This window comes from Notamacropus eugenii, chromosome 4, assembly GCF_028372415.1.
Source record: "Notamacropus eugenii isolate mMacEug1 chromosome 4, mMacEug1.pri_v2, whole genome shotgun sequence".
In the NCBI taxonomy this organism is placed as follows: domain Eukaryota; kingdom Metazoa; phylum Chordata; class Mammalia; order Diprotodontia; family Macropodidae; genus Notamacropus; species Notamacropus eugenii.
In genome coordinates, this window is record NC_092875.1 from 433931665 (window position 1) to 433949001 (window position 17337).

The window sequence follows — 17337 nt, forward strand, 5'->3', positions numbered from 1 at the left end:
GTAAAGAGAAAATTAATATAAATGTTTTATACGTATATGTGCATATTCTATATATACACACAAACATACACAGGACATACATGTGGCTTGGGAGAAGAATACTAGTAGCTGAGGGTGGGAGGAAGAGGGAAATCAGGAAAGGCTCCATGCACAAGATGGTGGCTAACCTGCATCTCAGATGAAGAGAGAAACTCTAGGGAGGTAGAGGTAAGGAGGAAAGGCATTCCAAGCACACGGGGTGATCAGGACAAAGACACTGAGGTGGAAAAATGGAGCATTATGAGTGAGGAATAGAGAGAAGGCCAATTTGGCTGTAACGCAGGATGAAGAAAGAGGAAGATAGAAGGAACAGTTTTAGAGAAATCTTGTTTGAACTGATACAGAGTAATGTGAGAAGAACAAGGGGAACAATTTATAGAGTAACAACAACATTATACAGAAAACTCTGAAAGACCAATCACAGTTCTAGAGAACCAATGGTGAAACATGCTATTCAACTCCTGACAAGATAGCTATGGGTTAAAAATGCAGAATAAGATATGTATTTACAGATGAGACCAATACAGGAATTTTGTTTTACTTGCTATGTATATTTGTTACAAGGGTTTTATTTTGTCAAGTTCCCCCCCCCCCCAACAAGAGCAGGGAGAGAGGGAATGATGGAAGGAATGCCAGAGGCAAAGAAGAAAGAGGAAGAGAGGAAGTAAAGGAGGAAGGGAAGAAAAGAGGGAGGGAAGGAAACAGGATCATTTAAGCATTTTTTTAAATGCTCAGAAGAGAAGAAAGGACAGAAGGAAAAAGATAAAAACAATTTTGAAAGTTACATGTTGAATTTTTATATATTTGAAAGTAAGAGCAAGCTGTAAATAATAGATTCAGTGCCATGTAAAAATCTTTTTCTTTTTTGTATGTGGAAATGTTAATTTTATATACTGTTACTTTCAAAATAAACTTTTTAATTAAAATGCCTTTTTTTAAAAAAAGATTATTGGTAACTTTGACAAAGGCAGTTTAATTGAATGATGCGGATGAGAAGAAGAGTGAAAAGGGGAAGTGAAAATAAAGTAAAAATAGATTTTTCAAGGAGGTTGGCAAAGAAGGGGATGAATCATATAGGAAGATAGCAAGCAGAAAAGATAGGATTGAGGGAGGGGTTTTAAGGACAGGAGAAGTTCCAGTAGTGTTTATAGGTAGCAAGAAGAGACTAAAGATTTCAAAGACGGTGTGATAGGGCAATTTGTTGGGAAGTAAAAAAGGAAGTGATGTAAACATAAGTTCACATAGAAGAGTGAGCCATGGCAAGAAAAAAGGCCAGCTTCAGCTATTTCCCACCCTTAATCCCATTCTCTTGGTTCCTGATATCTGACCTCTCGTCACCCCAGTCCCATCAAGATCCTCCCTAAACCCTTCCTCCCCCAGTCACCCCAGACTACTTGGCCACCCCTAGATCCTTCCTTGTTTTCATGAAGATGCTCAGATTCATTCTGGTCAGCTTGTCAATACAAGCATCACAGGGGCTCAGATTCAATTTGACCCTTTGGCATTAGTGATATAAATGCTCAGATTCCTTAAGAGTCTACGCCATATGACAGATCTTTAATAAACTTTGTTTTTCTTTGGCTAAAAGAAAAAAGAAAGAAAGAAAAAAGCCAACTCATTGTCAGAGACTGGAACAGAAAAGGAGATAGTAAAAGATGATGTCAAATGGACATGAGAAACCTACAGAGGGAAAGAGGGACCTCTCAACTTTTTCATTAAAGCATGAGGTGAAATCCTAAACTGAGAGTGAGAAAGGGAGTGCTAAGAGAGTCATAAGAGATAAGACAGTTTGCAATAGTTGCTTTAGTAATTAGAACAGGGAATCAACTAGAAAGGAGTAAAAGAATTGACCTGTGCAAGCAGGAGACTAGTAGAGATTAGATAACACAAAACTGTAGTGAATCTAATCAAGGAAGATGTGTGAGTTCCTCCAGCTCTATTCAGCAGCACACTAATAGGAGTGAAAGAGGTGAACAGTGGCAATTATCCAGGGTTGGAGTTTGATAAGGTTTAACTGGTGCCAGGATAAGGGGGCAAGGAATTTCAGAGTAAATGATGGTACGGAGTTGAAGTGGTTCACCAAGATGTTAAGACTGGAAAGGAAGAAGCCTATGGCCAGCGTACAGATGATGACTTGGGAAAATACTGAGGTACGAAGGGACTGGAGACCATGGTAAGGATGAACAACAGTACTAGGAGAAGGATGGAGTGACAAAGTATTACAATCACATAAAGGATTTTTGGATTTCATTAATTTGCGGGTCAAGGCAAGATAAGGATATAACCATTTCTCTATACAGCTGAATGTTCCAAATCTCTAATAAGACAAATGCAAATTAAAATAACTGAAGTTTCAACTTCAAAAGATAACAGAAAATTTAAACGGTAAATGCTGAAAGAAGTATAGAAAGACAGACATGACAATAAATGTCGGTAGACTTTTTATTTCATATCTCACTATTCTGGAAAACAATTTGGAATAATAACTCCAAAGTCACTAACCTATACATACCTTATGACCCAATGACAGCACTACTAGGCATATACACCAAGGAGTTCAAAGACAGAAGAGAAAGGTTCCATATTTACAAAAATATCTATAGCAACGCTATGCAGAGAAGCAAAGAAGTAGAACTCAAGTGACATTTGGGGAGTGGCTGACAAAATTGCTCTATGTAGTAAAATAGCAAATTCTTGTGCCAAAAATGATGAAAAATTTAAAATTCTAAGAAAGCTTGAGATGGCTTATATGAACTGAGATAGAGTGAAGTAAGTGACAGCCACAATAGGACCATAATAATAAAAAGGGAAATGACATAAAAACCTTCAAAACTCTGATCAATGAATTATTCAATCAAAATTTTAAATGTAATGGTGAAGCCTGCTTCCTACCTTCTGGCAGAGAAGGACTTACGTAGATATATGGAATTAAACCTATGCTTTTAGAGCTAATGTGTTAAGTTAATTTGTTTGACTATACAATACTTCTTACAAGGTAGTGTTCTTTTGTGAGGCTAGGAACAGTCACTGGAAAATGAGAGTGGTTTAAAAAACCAAAACATTAAAATATATACCTCTCCAGTGATACTATACAGCACAATCTCCCAAAAATTTAAGTTGCAGGTCACTCAAAGGGCTAGGAAGATGAATAGCAGCATATTATTCATGAAAAGTTGTACAGGAAAAGCAGTTTAAAGGCTTTTATCAGAGAGGTGTATAACCAGGAAAGGAAGCAAGAACAGGATAGGGAACACAGTTAGTCATCAGGCACCAGTGTTATTAAAGGTAATACAAAAATTCATCATAGAGGCAGCCTGGTGGCAGAGCGGTTAGAGCACTGGGCCTGGAGTCAGGAAGACCTGAGCTCAAATATAACCTAAGACACTAACTAGCTGTGTGACCCCATCACTTAACCTCTGTTTACTTCAGTTTCCTCAACTATAAAATGCAGACAACAACTACTTCAAAAGGTTGTTATGAGAATTAAATGAAATAATTGTAAAAGTGCTTATTAGCACAGTGCCTGAAACATAACACATGCTCTATCAATGTTTATTCCCTTCTCTTTCAAGTGATCTAGAAAGTCCACAACAAAGTGGATGGATCCTCTGTGAAAGACTCTTTACTGGCCATATCGCTATCTACATGCCTACCAGTTAGATAGAAGTACAAGAATACCTCATTCAACATCATTCACTGCCTCTGTAATTACTTTAAAAAAAACAGTAAGTAGCAATTAGTTCCAAATAAATAATGTTACAATTTGATTCCTGATATTAGAATGGAATTATTTGACATTGTTCATATAATGTATTGACAAATTATTAGAAAATGTCACTAGGTAGGACCCTATTATGCAGAATTTCTCTATACAGTATCATTAATATTCATGTAATATGTGAACTCTAGATAAACATAAAGATACTGGAGTCCATGCACTCCACATGAATGGGCCAGAATCTATACCACCAGAAGAAAGATTCACATCAAGAACATCACAGATGCATCAGAATACTGGAGCAAGGCAGGACCCATTGTTCAGATGATTTGGAAAGCTAGGGCTGTTATTCAGAGATTCTGAACTGTATCAGCAAGACAGTTAACAAGACACTTTTTTCTATATCCAGAAAGGCAGAAATCAAGCTAACATTGTGGATCTACTTTCACCTCAATAACAACCAGCTTCTAAAAAAAAAAAAAAGATACTGGAATCCAAAATAAAGAAACACAAATGGCTTTAATAAGCAATAATGGGGGGGAAAATTAAGCTTCTGAAAAATTATCAAATTCAAAAGATTTTTTAAAACATATATACTTTTCCATTTCAGTTAATCATAAATTTCAATTCCTACAATCTAAAAGAACTATTTCCTCTCCCCTCAGAACTAAGAAATACTATTTCACAAAACTGGAGTTACTATCAGAAAAATGTATTATGGTAATACTTGTTAAAGAGAAAAAGAAGACTGCACAGCACTTATAGGTAATGATATAATATATTTCTGATTGTAGAATACAGTGGACATGTTTTTCCATCTCATTCAGGCATTAAGAGAGATCAAAAAGTTATACCTTGCTACATTAATCAGTCAAAAAATACTTCCTCTTGTCACAGACTCCAAAATATATTTCTCTGCTATGAATAAATGAATTCTATTTTAAATTGAGTAATGATCACTGAAAAGATTTTTAAGCTCTTTCATTTCCTATGATAATCGGGCATTTGAAGCCAGATAAGGAAAAGGCTGCTGTCAAGGCGAAAGGGCTACCACAGATAGAGGGAACAAATAAATAATAGAGAAAAGTTGGTAGGATGGGTAGTGTGGAAGAAAGAATAATGAAATAATGAGAAACCAGATTTTTAAAAGCAGTCAATTTCTACTTGAAGGAATGACAGCATGATCACAAAGTACTCCTGTACCCCAAGAAGTTGCAATCTGTGTTTAACCCAAGATGAAGCTAGTACCATTTTTATTCTGTACTAACAATCTCCAAATTCTACTAATTTGTTCACTACTCTCAGACTACAAGAAAGAATCAAGATTTAAGAACACATGTATATTGTCACCATTAACAGGATTTAGAAAAGAATGTTTCAAGGAATGAAAAGAGAGACAATAAGCACCTTCAAGTGATGCTTGACCTAAAGGCTGCTATTTCTTACTGAAGGCCAGGAAAGAGGTTAGGGACCGGATAATTAGATTTGAAAATCATCAAGGGCTGTGCAAGCCAGGGCTGGGAAATTAATTTTCCTTAAGCATAAATCTAACCATGTGACTCCCCTATTCAATCAACTTCAGTGGCTTCCTATAACGTGCAGGGTAAAATATAAATTCCTCTATTAAGCTTTTAAAACCCTACACCACCTATCTTTGCAGCCTCACTGGACATTACTCCCTTTCCCCACCCTCTGTAATCCAGTCAGGCTGGCCCTCTCTCTATTCCTCATTCATGAAACTTCACCTCTCTTCTTTCAGTGCCTTTGTACTGACTATCCCACATACCTGGCATGTATTCCCTCCTCACTTCTGATTCACAGAGTCCACCTCTCTGTTAAGACATTTCAGAACCCACCTTCTGCATGAAGTCTCACCTGGATCTCCCTCAGATGCTAGCGCCCATCCTTCCAAGCTACCCTGTCCTTAGCCTACATTCTGGCTTTATATTTATGCTGCATATATTTTATGTGTACTTGTCTCCCCAATATAAGTTTCATGCTAGCAAGATCATTTCATTCTTTGTACTTATATCCAGAGAGTTTAGCACAGCGCCTGACACACAGTAGGTGCTCAGTAATTATCTGCTGACTGATCAACACATAAAAATTTGTTAACAGCAATGAAAAGTGCATGACAAAGATGATAAAGACCTGCATTACCTAGGTCTTGAAATGTTACAATTTATGATAAACTAACCAGGAATTTAATGATTAAATATTTTACATATCTTACTTTCAGAAATAAGATACAGAATCTCAGCATCTGAAAGGACCTTAGAGGTTATTTACTGTTAACCTCTCAAACTATACAATAATTTCCTTTATGATAACCTAGACAAAATGGTCATCCAGACTCTGCCTGAATATTTCACCACTTCAGAAGGCAATTCATTACACTGTTAGAAAGTCGTAGTTATTAAAAAACATCTTCCTTTTACTGAATTATAATTCCAGGCAATGATTCCAGTAGTGATCCCTCAAAGCACACATAACAAATCTACTTCTTCAATATAACTTCAAATATCTGAAGATCAATATGTCATAGGAACTAGAGGTGGAACAGATGTTAGATGTTTAACTAGCCCAGCTCTGGGGATTAACCAGATTAATTGACTGGCTCAAGGTCACAGAAAGAGTAGGTAGATCATCCAGGCTGTCTAACTCCAAACTGGGCAGCCTTTCCATAACAGCAACATTACCTCTCAAAGTCTTCTCTTCTCCAGGCTAAATATTACCAAATCCTTGAACTATTCCTCAATAAAATGGTTCTCAAACCCCTTCAACATCCTGGTTGCCCCCCTCTGAATGTGCTTGTTAATATTTTTCCTGAAATGAACCCAGAACTTAACCCAATATATTTGTACTGCTCTTGCCAGTGCAGCAGAAAGGGGAAACTACTTTTATTAATGCAGCCTTCAATTACAGTACCATTAATTTTTTAGCAGCCACATTGAGTCTGCCAATATGTCTAAGCATTATTTATGTAATTTGTTTCCAAATAATATCTCCACATTCTTAAAAACAATGAAAAAATATCTTGAAGGAGTATGTAAAGAATAAAGACAGGCACAGCAATGAACTGTTGGTGAGTTATGAATTGAGTTAACTATCTAGAAAATGTTCCAGAATTTTGTTTGAAGTTACCAAATTAGTTTTGGCCCAGTCATACCACTGGGCGTACACAAAATGACGGTAGAGAAACAGTCCCATATATTAAAAAACAACAACAAAATGTCTAGGCAGGATTTTTTGTGATAACAAGAAACAGAAATTAAATGAGTGTCCATAAGACGGGGAGTGGTTGAACAAAGTGTGATATATGAACATAATGAAATACTGAGCTATAAGAAACAACAAATAATTCAGAGAAGCCTGACAAGTATTATATAAAGCAATGCAAAGTGAAATAAGCAGAAACTGAGAACAATTTACACAATGATCCCCAATTATATAAAAGAAAACAACTCGGAAAACCATCAGAATCCTAATCAATGCAAAAACCAATTCTGACTCCAGAAGACTAATGGTAAAATATTCTCCCCTTTACCTGGCAGAGAAGTGGTACACCAAAAGTAGGAAATAAGGTTGTTCAATATGGTCTGTATTTGTTTCTTTTGCTTACCTATACTCTGCTGCTAGGAAAAGAATTTTATTGGGAAGAGACAATGAGGTTTCTTGCTTTTAAAAAAAAAAAAGCATCAATAAAACTATATATATATATATATTTATATTTTTTATATATATTTATATATATATATATATTTAGGTTTCTATTCCTGAGTTCTAAGCTTTACAATGATCTTTATTTGATTTATTTTGTTTCTAATTATCTCCTCAATCCTTAAAATTACTTCACTGACCCTACCATGACCTCAGTCTACTGTCTGGTCTCTCTCTACCCTTTTTCTGGCAAACTTACAGAAAAAGTTAGTCTTTCTTCACTGCCTCTACTTTCCTTTCCAACTGTACTGAATCCTCTGCAATTTGCTTTCCATTTCTACCACTCTAATGAAACTATGCTTTCCAAGGTCTAGAATGATTTCTCAATTGCAAAATCCAATGGTCATTTTTCACTCCACACCCTGCAGCTACCTGACCCTCTACAGATGTATCAAAACACTCTCCCCCTCTTCAGTCACCATGCTTCGCTTGGCTTCCCTAATACTTCTCCATTCTGGTTCTCCTCCTACTCTTCTTACTGCTCCTTTTCAGAAGCCACATCATGGTTGGTGCCTGGAAGTTGTGTATTCTTTGTCCTCTTCTTGTCTCCTATTTCTACACCTTCTCACTTTGGTGAGCTTAGCTCCCATGGTTTCATTTAACACCTCTACACAGATGTATCCCAAATCTATGTATTCAACCTCAGTTTTCTCTCCTGAACTACTGCTGCCACATTTGATAGAGTTCCAGAAATTAGAATTATAGCAACAAAGCAAAAAAAAAAATTAATGGAATAAGCATAAGCAAAGAGGAGAATAAAATTAGTGCTGCTTGTAGGCAAGATGTTTGTTCTTTGTTCTCTAAGAGGACTATAACATCAAAGAAGTGATGTCATGATATGCAAGTGAACTGGATTTAAGTGAGGGTGGGCTGTGCAAAGTCACTAGCCTCACCTTCTCCTCTGGAAGAACCTCAAAGATCCAACTAAAAGTAAATTAAAATAATGACTTCAGTAAATAACAAAATACAAAAGAAACACACAAAAATCATCAGCCTTTCTATATATTACCAACAAAATCCAGCAGGAAGAGAGAGAAAAAGAAATACTACTCAAAATAACTATTAAAAAAATCTGGGTGTCCAGCTACCAAAACATACATGAGTTACAATAACTACAAAACATTCTTTACAAAATTTAAAACAGATTAAAATAAGTAGAGTGATATTAACAGTTCATGGTTGGAAAATGTCAATATGACAAAAATGACAATACTACCCAAATTAATCTATAGATTCCGTGCCATACCAAACTGCTAAAAGGTTACTTCATAGAACTAAATAGCAAAATTCATCTGGAAGAACAAAAGATCAAAAAGAAATACATTTTTTTAAAGAATAAAATACAAACTCCTTAGATTGGCTTTTAAAATCCACCTACAAACTGGTTCCAGTCTACCTATTCTGCCTTATTCCAGTCTTACTCCCCCCTTCACCTTCACAAAGTTCCAGTTTACCACAGCTACCAGATTGTCTCCAAGCTTTTCTCAGTGCTCAGAATGCACTCCCTCATCATCTCCACCAACCTGAAAAGACTGGAAAGACAGGAAGGGGCTAGGTTTGTGAAGGGTTTTTAAAATCAAGAGAGGCTTTGTACTGATTCCTAGAGGTAAAAAGGATCCACTGAAATTTACTGAATGGGGGGCTCAAATTTGATCAGACCTGTGCTTTAAAAAGCTCAATTTGACAGCTGAGTGGGCTACAGTAGTGAGATACTAATGCAAGGAGAAACCAAAGGCAACAACCAAAAGGCAACTGCAATAGTCTAGGCAAGAAGTAATGAGGGTCTATATTAGGATGGTGGTAGTGTCAGAAGAGAGAAGGTGACACATATTAGAGGTATTACAAGTAGAATCAATAGGATTTGGCAATTGATTAGATGGGTGGGAGGTAATGGGCAAAACAGAGAGGATGAACTGAAGATGATACCCTATGATACAACCTGAACAATTAGGGGAAAGCAAATGTAACCAACATTTATTAAGCACCTACTATATGGCAGGCCCTGTGTGCTAAGTTATTTAGAAATATTATCTCATTTAATATGCATAGATAGTGGTGCCTAAAATAGAGAAGTTAGGAAAAAGGGAAGACTAGAGGGTGTTTTGTAGTTATTGTAACTCATGTATGTTTTGGTAGCTGGACACCCAGATTTTTTTAATAATTATTTTGAGTAGTATTTCTTTTTCTCTCTCTTCCTGCTGGATTTTGTTGGTAATATATAGAAAGGCTGATGATTTTTGTGTGTTTCTTTTGTATTTTGTTATTTACTGAAGTCATTATTTTAATTTATTTTAGTTGGATCTTTGAGGTTCTTCCAGAGGAGAAGGTGAGGCTAGTGACTTTGCACAGCCCACCCTCACTTAAATCCAGTTCACTTGCATATCATGACATCACTTCTTTGATGTTATAGTCCTCTTAGAGAACAAAGAACAAACATCTTGCCTACAAGCAGCACCCTCAGTTGAACAGAGAAGTGACTTTCCCATTGTCTACCTGACTGTAATTTATTCTCTACAAGAATGACAAATTAATGTTCCTGAAACATTATTTAATTTTTCATCCTATCATAAACAATGCATATCTAAAATCCCCAATTTTATCTATCTCAAAAAGTATGAGAGAGAGAATTGATATATGTACATATACTGATACTTTATAAAGATAAATTCATATTGAATGACAGATCCTCCCCAAACAATAGTGCAACAACTGAATCTATACAAGATATCAGGGGAAGAAAGACAGAGAAAGCAATGAATAAAAAAGTGAGCAAGGCAGGGATAACCACAGAATGGAGAGTCTTCATCTACTAAAGGACATACAAATATAATTATCCGTTAATTACATTATGCTTCAATTACAATAACTAACTGATCTGGTCCAGTGAGCATTCAGTAGAACAATATTTTTTAAGCATCTGTGTCCCTGGCATTGCGGATACTAACACAAAAACAAACTAGTCCTTGCCCTCAAAGTACTTTTATTCTACTGAGAGAAGTAACGTATACAGATGAACATAATTTCAGAAGGAAGGATAAAATAGGTGCAGGTTGTTAGAATCTGAAAAGGGTTCCCATAGGAGGTAACACTTGAGCTGAGAGGTGGTTTCAAGAGACAGTAGGTAAGGAAGGGGACACTTCAAGCACACAGGACAGCCTGTGCAAAAGCACAGAGGTAGAAAATAGAAGTTCCTATAGGTGAACAGCAAATGGGTCAATTTGGCCAAAAAATGGAAGGGGAGTAATGTAAAAATCAGTCTAAAACAATAGGCAGGAGAAGCTAGATTGTGAAGGACTTTAAAAGTCAAAGGGGCATTCCTATTTTATCCTAGAAACAACAGTCACTGAAACTCCCTGGGTGGGGAAGTGAACTGTACTTCAGGAACATCAATTCAGCAGTTATGTGAAGTATACCTTGAAGAAAGGGGAGACAGGATGCTAGGAAATCATTTAAATGGTTACTGAAACAGCCCAGGCAAAAGGTGATGGGAGGCTTCTAGGACTGTATCTCAAAGAGATCATAAAAAAGGGAAAAGATCCCAACATGTACAAAAATATTTATAGCAGCTCTCTTTGTGGTAGCCAAGAACTGGAAATTCAGGGAATGCCTATCAATTGGGGAATGGCTGAACAAGTTGTGATATATGAATGTAATGGAATACTACTGTGCTATAAGAAATGATCAACAGGAGGACTTCAGAGAAGTCTGGAAAGACTTATATGAATTGATGTTGAGTGAAACGAGCAGAACTAGAGAACAATGTACACAGTAACAGCCAGTGTGCGAGGACTGCTTCTGAAAACTTCACAGCAATGTAAGGACCTAAAACATTTCCAAAGGACTCCTGAGGCAAAACTCCATCCACATTGACACAAAGAACTATTTGGAATCAGAACGCAGAATGAAGCAGCCTTATTTTCTCTTGTGTTTTGTTTTGGTTTGGTTTTTCTCGTGGTTTCTCCCATTTGTTTTAATTCTTCTGTGCAACAAGACTAATGTGAAAATGTGTTTAATAAGAATGTATGTGTGGAACCCATATAAGACTGCATGCTGTCTTGGGAAGGGAGGGGAGAAGAAGGGGGAGCAAATTTAAGATTTACAAATGTGATTGTTGAAAACTGAAAACAAATTAATTTTTTTTTAAAAAAAGGTGATGAAAGGCTGAACTAAAGTAATGACTATGGAGTGGAGAGAAGGGCACACATACCATTTATCAAAGTCAAGCATATTCAGCTTATGATAAACGCCCAAGATCTAAGGAAAGAGGCAAGAAAAGGTGAAAGAGAAAAGGTGCAAGGACTGAAATCAACTGTGGACAGGCAAAGGAAGAAAATTTAGGGGAAGCCACCCTCGACAGGGTGCCAAAAAAGGATATGAATTCAAGAGACCAAAGACCCCAGGAAAAAACTTTAAAGATGAAGAGACTGAGGTTCAAAGGAATTAAATTCTTTTGTCCAATACCTTATATATTTAGAAGAAGGGCCCAGGGTTAGACATCCAGAGCTGGAATGAAACCTAGATTTCAAGTCCAATGCTCTTCCATTGTACTAGGGTAGATATCTTAGCCTCAGAACAGAAGAAAGGGAGAATATTTTAGAAGGAAACTCAGCGTGAGTTGTCATTTTGCACTGCCTACTTAGAATTAGTCAACCTGAATAGAAGAGTGTGGAACCCTGAATTTCCGATAATATGGTATACATTTTTGTACTATAAAAATCTGAGCATATAATGAATCGTAAAAGGGCAAGAACTAAGGAGAAGAGCCCCAGGACAATTTAATGAGAACACCCTTTACCTTCCTGGGTATTATGTGGTAACTGCCAATTTAGCAGGACCAGACAACTCTTCACTGCTCACCAGCAGTGTCCCTTGGATTCATCTGTACCATCATCATCCTCTCTCCTTCTCTCTCCCCTCTTCTCCCAAGGGAAAAATTCATCAATCAGGAAACTCATTATCTCATCATGGAGACTGCATCAGCTTTGATACTCACCTTCATCAGTACCCTCAGTTGTCTCCGCTCCACTGATTGAAGGGCTAGAAGACAGAGCAAAAAAAACTCTTCCCAAAGTCTGCATTTAAAGAAGGCTCAGAAGTCTAGTCAATTCTTCATTTCCCAATAGCTACACTCCTCTGCTTAGACTCCACCATCATCATTCCCTCTCACCTGGGGCAGGCAGTATCCCACAATCTTTTCAGCTTCTTTTTATGCTGTCTCTTCCTTCCCCCATTTGACTGTAAGCTCCTAGAGGGCAAGGACCATCTTCCTTTTCTCTTATTCGTACCTCTAGTACTTAGCATGGTGCCTGGCACATAGCAGATGCTGGATAAATGTATATTTTATCATGTTATATTGTACTTAGATGACTACAGAAAGCCTCTTGTTCTTGGAGCGATCCTTGGCATTTTCATTACTTATCACACTGCTGCTAAAGAAAACAACTCAATCAATTAATCTACAAGCAACTGAGCGACTGCAGCTCTCCCTACCATAAACGCTCACACAATATGCTCACCTTTTCCCTGCCCTAGGCTGATCAATCCAATTCCCTTAGCAACTACAAATCCTACATTATGCCCCTGCTCAAGCCATGTTTCCTATATGTACTCTTTCCTAATTACTGCAAGCCATCCACAATAAGCTTTTTTTTTTCTGAACTCCTAATGAATTTTTAGTCTCTATAAATCTACCGCTTTATTATAAAAAGGACTAAAAGTAGGCAGTAGGAAAGAAAGAAATTCAGGCAGTTTATGGACAGGTAAAATGTGTTCCAAAAGTTCATTTTTAAGTCAACTGTTTGGAACTTAAGAATGCCTTTTCCTATCTCAAAAAATGCATATCTAATCTCACATTTTGTTGACAATACCTTACAGATACCACTGCTTTTCTCTCTAGTTAACAAGAAAATACTGAATCCATTACAAGTACATATTCATTATCTTCATTTTGGATTCTAAATCATGGCCTTCGGTTGGGGGGAAAAAAGTCAGCTGTATATTCTTTCAATACAACATTAACGCATAAATATGCTCACTTAAAGAGCCAAGATTTTCTTTAACCTTGGCCAATACTCTTCTCCCTACATATATGTGTGTATGTGTATATATACACATATATACATATACAAATACATATATATATATAATCTTTTTTCTTTTCAAAAAATGGGTTACAACATAAAAAAGTTAGCCAATGGTCAATATACATATGAAGGGAAAGCTCTAAATAAATGAGTTCTAATTACATTTCTAGTCCTAGTAAAAATAAAATAAAATGTTCTGCTTTGATTAAAATCACCAATAAAGGAAAATTCACCTTGAATTCACAGGACTTGAATTTCAACAGGAGTCAAGGTTTATTCAATAAATTTCCATGCCTATAATTAATGCATAATACTTATCAGAGGTACAAAGAACCAAAAATTCTAGTTAGCATTCACTGTAACTTCCTTTAAATCTGTACAATTAACAATTTTTTTTAATTGGCATTTTATATAGTGCATGAGAGTTTGCAAAGCAAGTTAAATACTTTCTCATGGGAATCTTCCAACAACCCTGTGAAATGGGTACCACAGATATTATTCCATTTTACAGATGAGGAACAAGCTGGGAGAAGTTTAAATGCCTTGCCCACGATCACCCAGTTTCTAAATCTTGGATTCAGGATTTGGAAGCAGGGCTTCCCTACTCCAAAGTCAGGCCCTTCACTGGGCCCATAGCTTGCTCAGGGCTAATATACTAACCAGCTGATGTCAATCACTGATCAGATAGCCAGCAATGTTATAAGTAATGGCAGATGACCTGATTGAGGCCTCTTAACCCATTCAAACCATGTTGGTTCTACTTGGCTAAGTGATTTTGTGGTCAGATTTACTTTTTCATTTTCCCAACTCACAGGAGACTTTTCATGTCTTTATGTGGTATGAATCCTAAAGAAAATAGCTAAGGGAACTATTAAATGAAGAACAAGATTGCTACTGGCACAATCTACCAAGTTGCTGAGTAGCGATAGCACTAGTCATCTACAAACACATACAGATAAGCAAACTATTGGCAAAGAGAATTATTGTAACAAGTTTGAAGGTCATAAGAATTAGGATGACTAAACTTAGATAAACTGGTAATCAGAAGTACTTTAGACAGTTGGCTAGCTTTCAACATCCACAACGTAACCCTCAGCACTTCACAATGCTTTTCTACAAAGACCGCATTGGTATACCACTAACCCAAGCAAATACTCTATTGCATAATGTGTGTGAAAATGTCAAATTAGAAATAATTCACATCTACACAGTACTTTAAAGTTTCCAAGACACTTTGTGAACAACTATGTGGTAAATACTGCATGCAAGTATCAGTCTCATTTTAAAAGTAAGAAAATGGATATCTCAGAGAGATTAGAGAGATTAGTGACCAAGTTCATGAGGCTGGCAGACATGTCTAAATCCTCTGAGTCTAAATTCAGTGTTCCTGACATAACATGATAAAGTCTCATAATAAGATCTGTCCTATAAAAATCAAATGAGAGGCTGGATTCAAAAGAGCTTTAAAAATACAGATATGAGGGACTAACTCTATAATCTTGGGCAACATTAACTCCATGACCTAAATTAGCTAACCAACTTTAACAAAAATATAACATACAAGATGAGTAATAAATATAATCATAAAGTAATCTGAAGTTCTAGGTATAAATGTACATGTAAAATAATTTTCCCACACTCTATAAATAGGCCTATTTTGCCTATATCCAAAATTTAAAAGAGCTTAAGATGACATAAAGTACCTCCTTTTTTAAGAATTGCCTAAGTCACCCCACAACCTTTTATAGCCACTTCTGTTAAATCTGTGTCCATGGCATACATAAGAAGCACGGTGTGTACACGTAACATGTTGGCATGAAGTCGGAATTGAATTTGAAATGAGATACAGGTTCAAATCTCCATTAGGCCAACCAAACAGAAGTTACTTAAACCTTGTGGTCTCAGTCTCCTTATACATAAAATAAGGTGGTTTGTATTAGATGATCCTAAAGGTCCCTTCTAGTCCTAAATCCTACACTTCTTATGACTACCTATCCAAAATAAAGTTTCAAAACGAAATTGAAAGAAATTAGCCTCTCTCTATCTATCCTTGGACACCATTTGATATCGAACAAGTACGGTGGATGGCTTCTTTGAATGTTTTCAACCCTACATCAAATATTCATAAAATTTAAGTAATAGGTCAAAAAGCATCACTAATTTTGCTCCTAGCTAATTTTTATGCATCTATGCATTACAGCAATCGATAAATACATGAACAGACATAGTAAAGTGAATTTACACAATCAACAATACTGTAAACTGATTTAGAGAAGAATTATGTTGCAATAAATATCTTTAAATATCTATTTGGGTCAGTCTTTTTTTTTTTTTTCCAATTTCCTGCATCTAAAAATTCCTTCACTGGATATTTTAATAAACATTCAGCTTCTAACAATGACTGTTTTCAATACCTACTTCAATGGACTCCTTCACATGTATTTCTGTATTCATACTGCGTCTGAGCAGCTCATGAAAACACTAAAAAAACTGTAAACTTTTTTTCAGGAATTTGGAAGATTTCTCACGGTGGATTTTAGGGACTGCCATCCTAAATTCACAAACACAATTTCAGTAAGTAAATTCCGGATCCACGCCACATGAAAGGGCATGGGCCATCCCTGCCACTGACTAAACCCCAATTCTACAGCCACAGAGGCACAGACGTCAGCGAGTGTCCCCACTTCATTGGGGAGACGAGGAGACCGAGGCCCAGGGAGGAGAAGGGAGCCCCCGCTCTCCCAAGGCCCCAAACCCTGGCTGTACCACTATCCTGCCCCAGCCTCCAGGGTAGACTTCAGGTGCCCAGGGGGTCAACAGCCCAAGTTAAAAACCAAAGGCTCTGCAGCCCTGGGGCGAGACAAAACTTGAGGGCCCTGAGATCTACAGCAAGTGACGGCGGACCGGACCGGGGACGGGTTCTACGGTACCGGGCCAAGACGACAAACATCTCAAACATCTCAGAGATCCGTCCTCGGGGAGCCCGAACCCCAGCGGGCAGCTAAGCCTGGGCAGCGCCGCCCCAGGCGCCAGCCCCCTGCCCCTCCCCCATCCCAGCCAGCCGCCTCCGAAAGCCACCGCAAGGGACCGAAGGACACCCCGCACCCCCTGCTCCCCAGAAGCAAACGCGGCGCTGGCCACGACAGGCGGCCACGAAAGACAGCCACGCGACCCCCTGACGAGACTCGGGCCCGTTCTTGGAACTCAGGTGGCCCCAGGATGCCTGGGACAGAGCTGGGCAACCCCCTGGCAAAGCTGCAATGGAGGGGGGAGGGGAAGGAGGGCTCGCCGGGCGGCGGGGACAGCTGGCAGCAGCTCCCAGAGGGAGAAGGACCTCTGACCTCTGACCCGCCCAGGTCAGCAGAGCCAGCCATCCCGCGGCAGCGCCCGCAGACACCCCGAAGCTCCTTTACCTTAAGTCTCAGCGCACGTCGCGGGGTCTGCCCGACCCCCGCCGCCGGGCCCCCGAGAAAGGAGTGGAGCGAGGGGACGCTGGGGCCGAAGGATGCGCGGGCGGGGCCGGAGGGCGCCGGCTCCTGCCCCGCCGAGGTCCTGGAGCGCCCGTCCGGCTGGAGGCGGCTGTGGCCGCGGCCGCCCCTGCCTGCGCCGCCGCCGCAGTAAATCAGCTGACAGCGGCCCCAACTGCCTCACCGCGACTGTCGCAAAAAAAGGGGTAAAAAGATACCCACAGCTTCCTCACGCCCAGACACACAGTCCGGGTCTGATGGACGGCTGCGGGAGCCAGCCGGGTTGCCATAGAAATGCAGCGGAAGAGGA

At 38.4% G+C, this 17337-nt stretch overlaps 1 protein-coding gene across 4 annotated transcripts in view; it reads right to left on the reverse strand.

Annotated features, from left to right (window-relative positions):
* Positions 1-17108, reverse strand: part of WDR7 (WD repeat domain 7) — a 462625-nt gene extending 445517 nt beyond the window's left edge. For 2 of the 4 annotated variants that reach the window (XM_072605972.1, XM_072605969.1), the window contains exon 1: positions 16974-17108. The gene's annotated coding sequence lies outside the window, so the exon portion shown is untranslated. Of the gene's footprint in view, positions 1-11938; positions 12044-12470; positions 12515-16973 lie in introns of all 4 variants that reach the window. The other 2 variants (XM_072605970.1, XM_072605971.1) reach the window with 2 other exon arrangements.
* Positions 17109-17337: the final 229 nt, after the last annotated feature.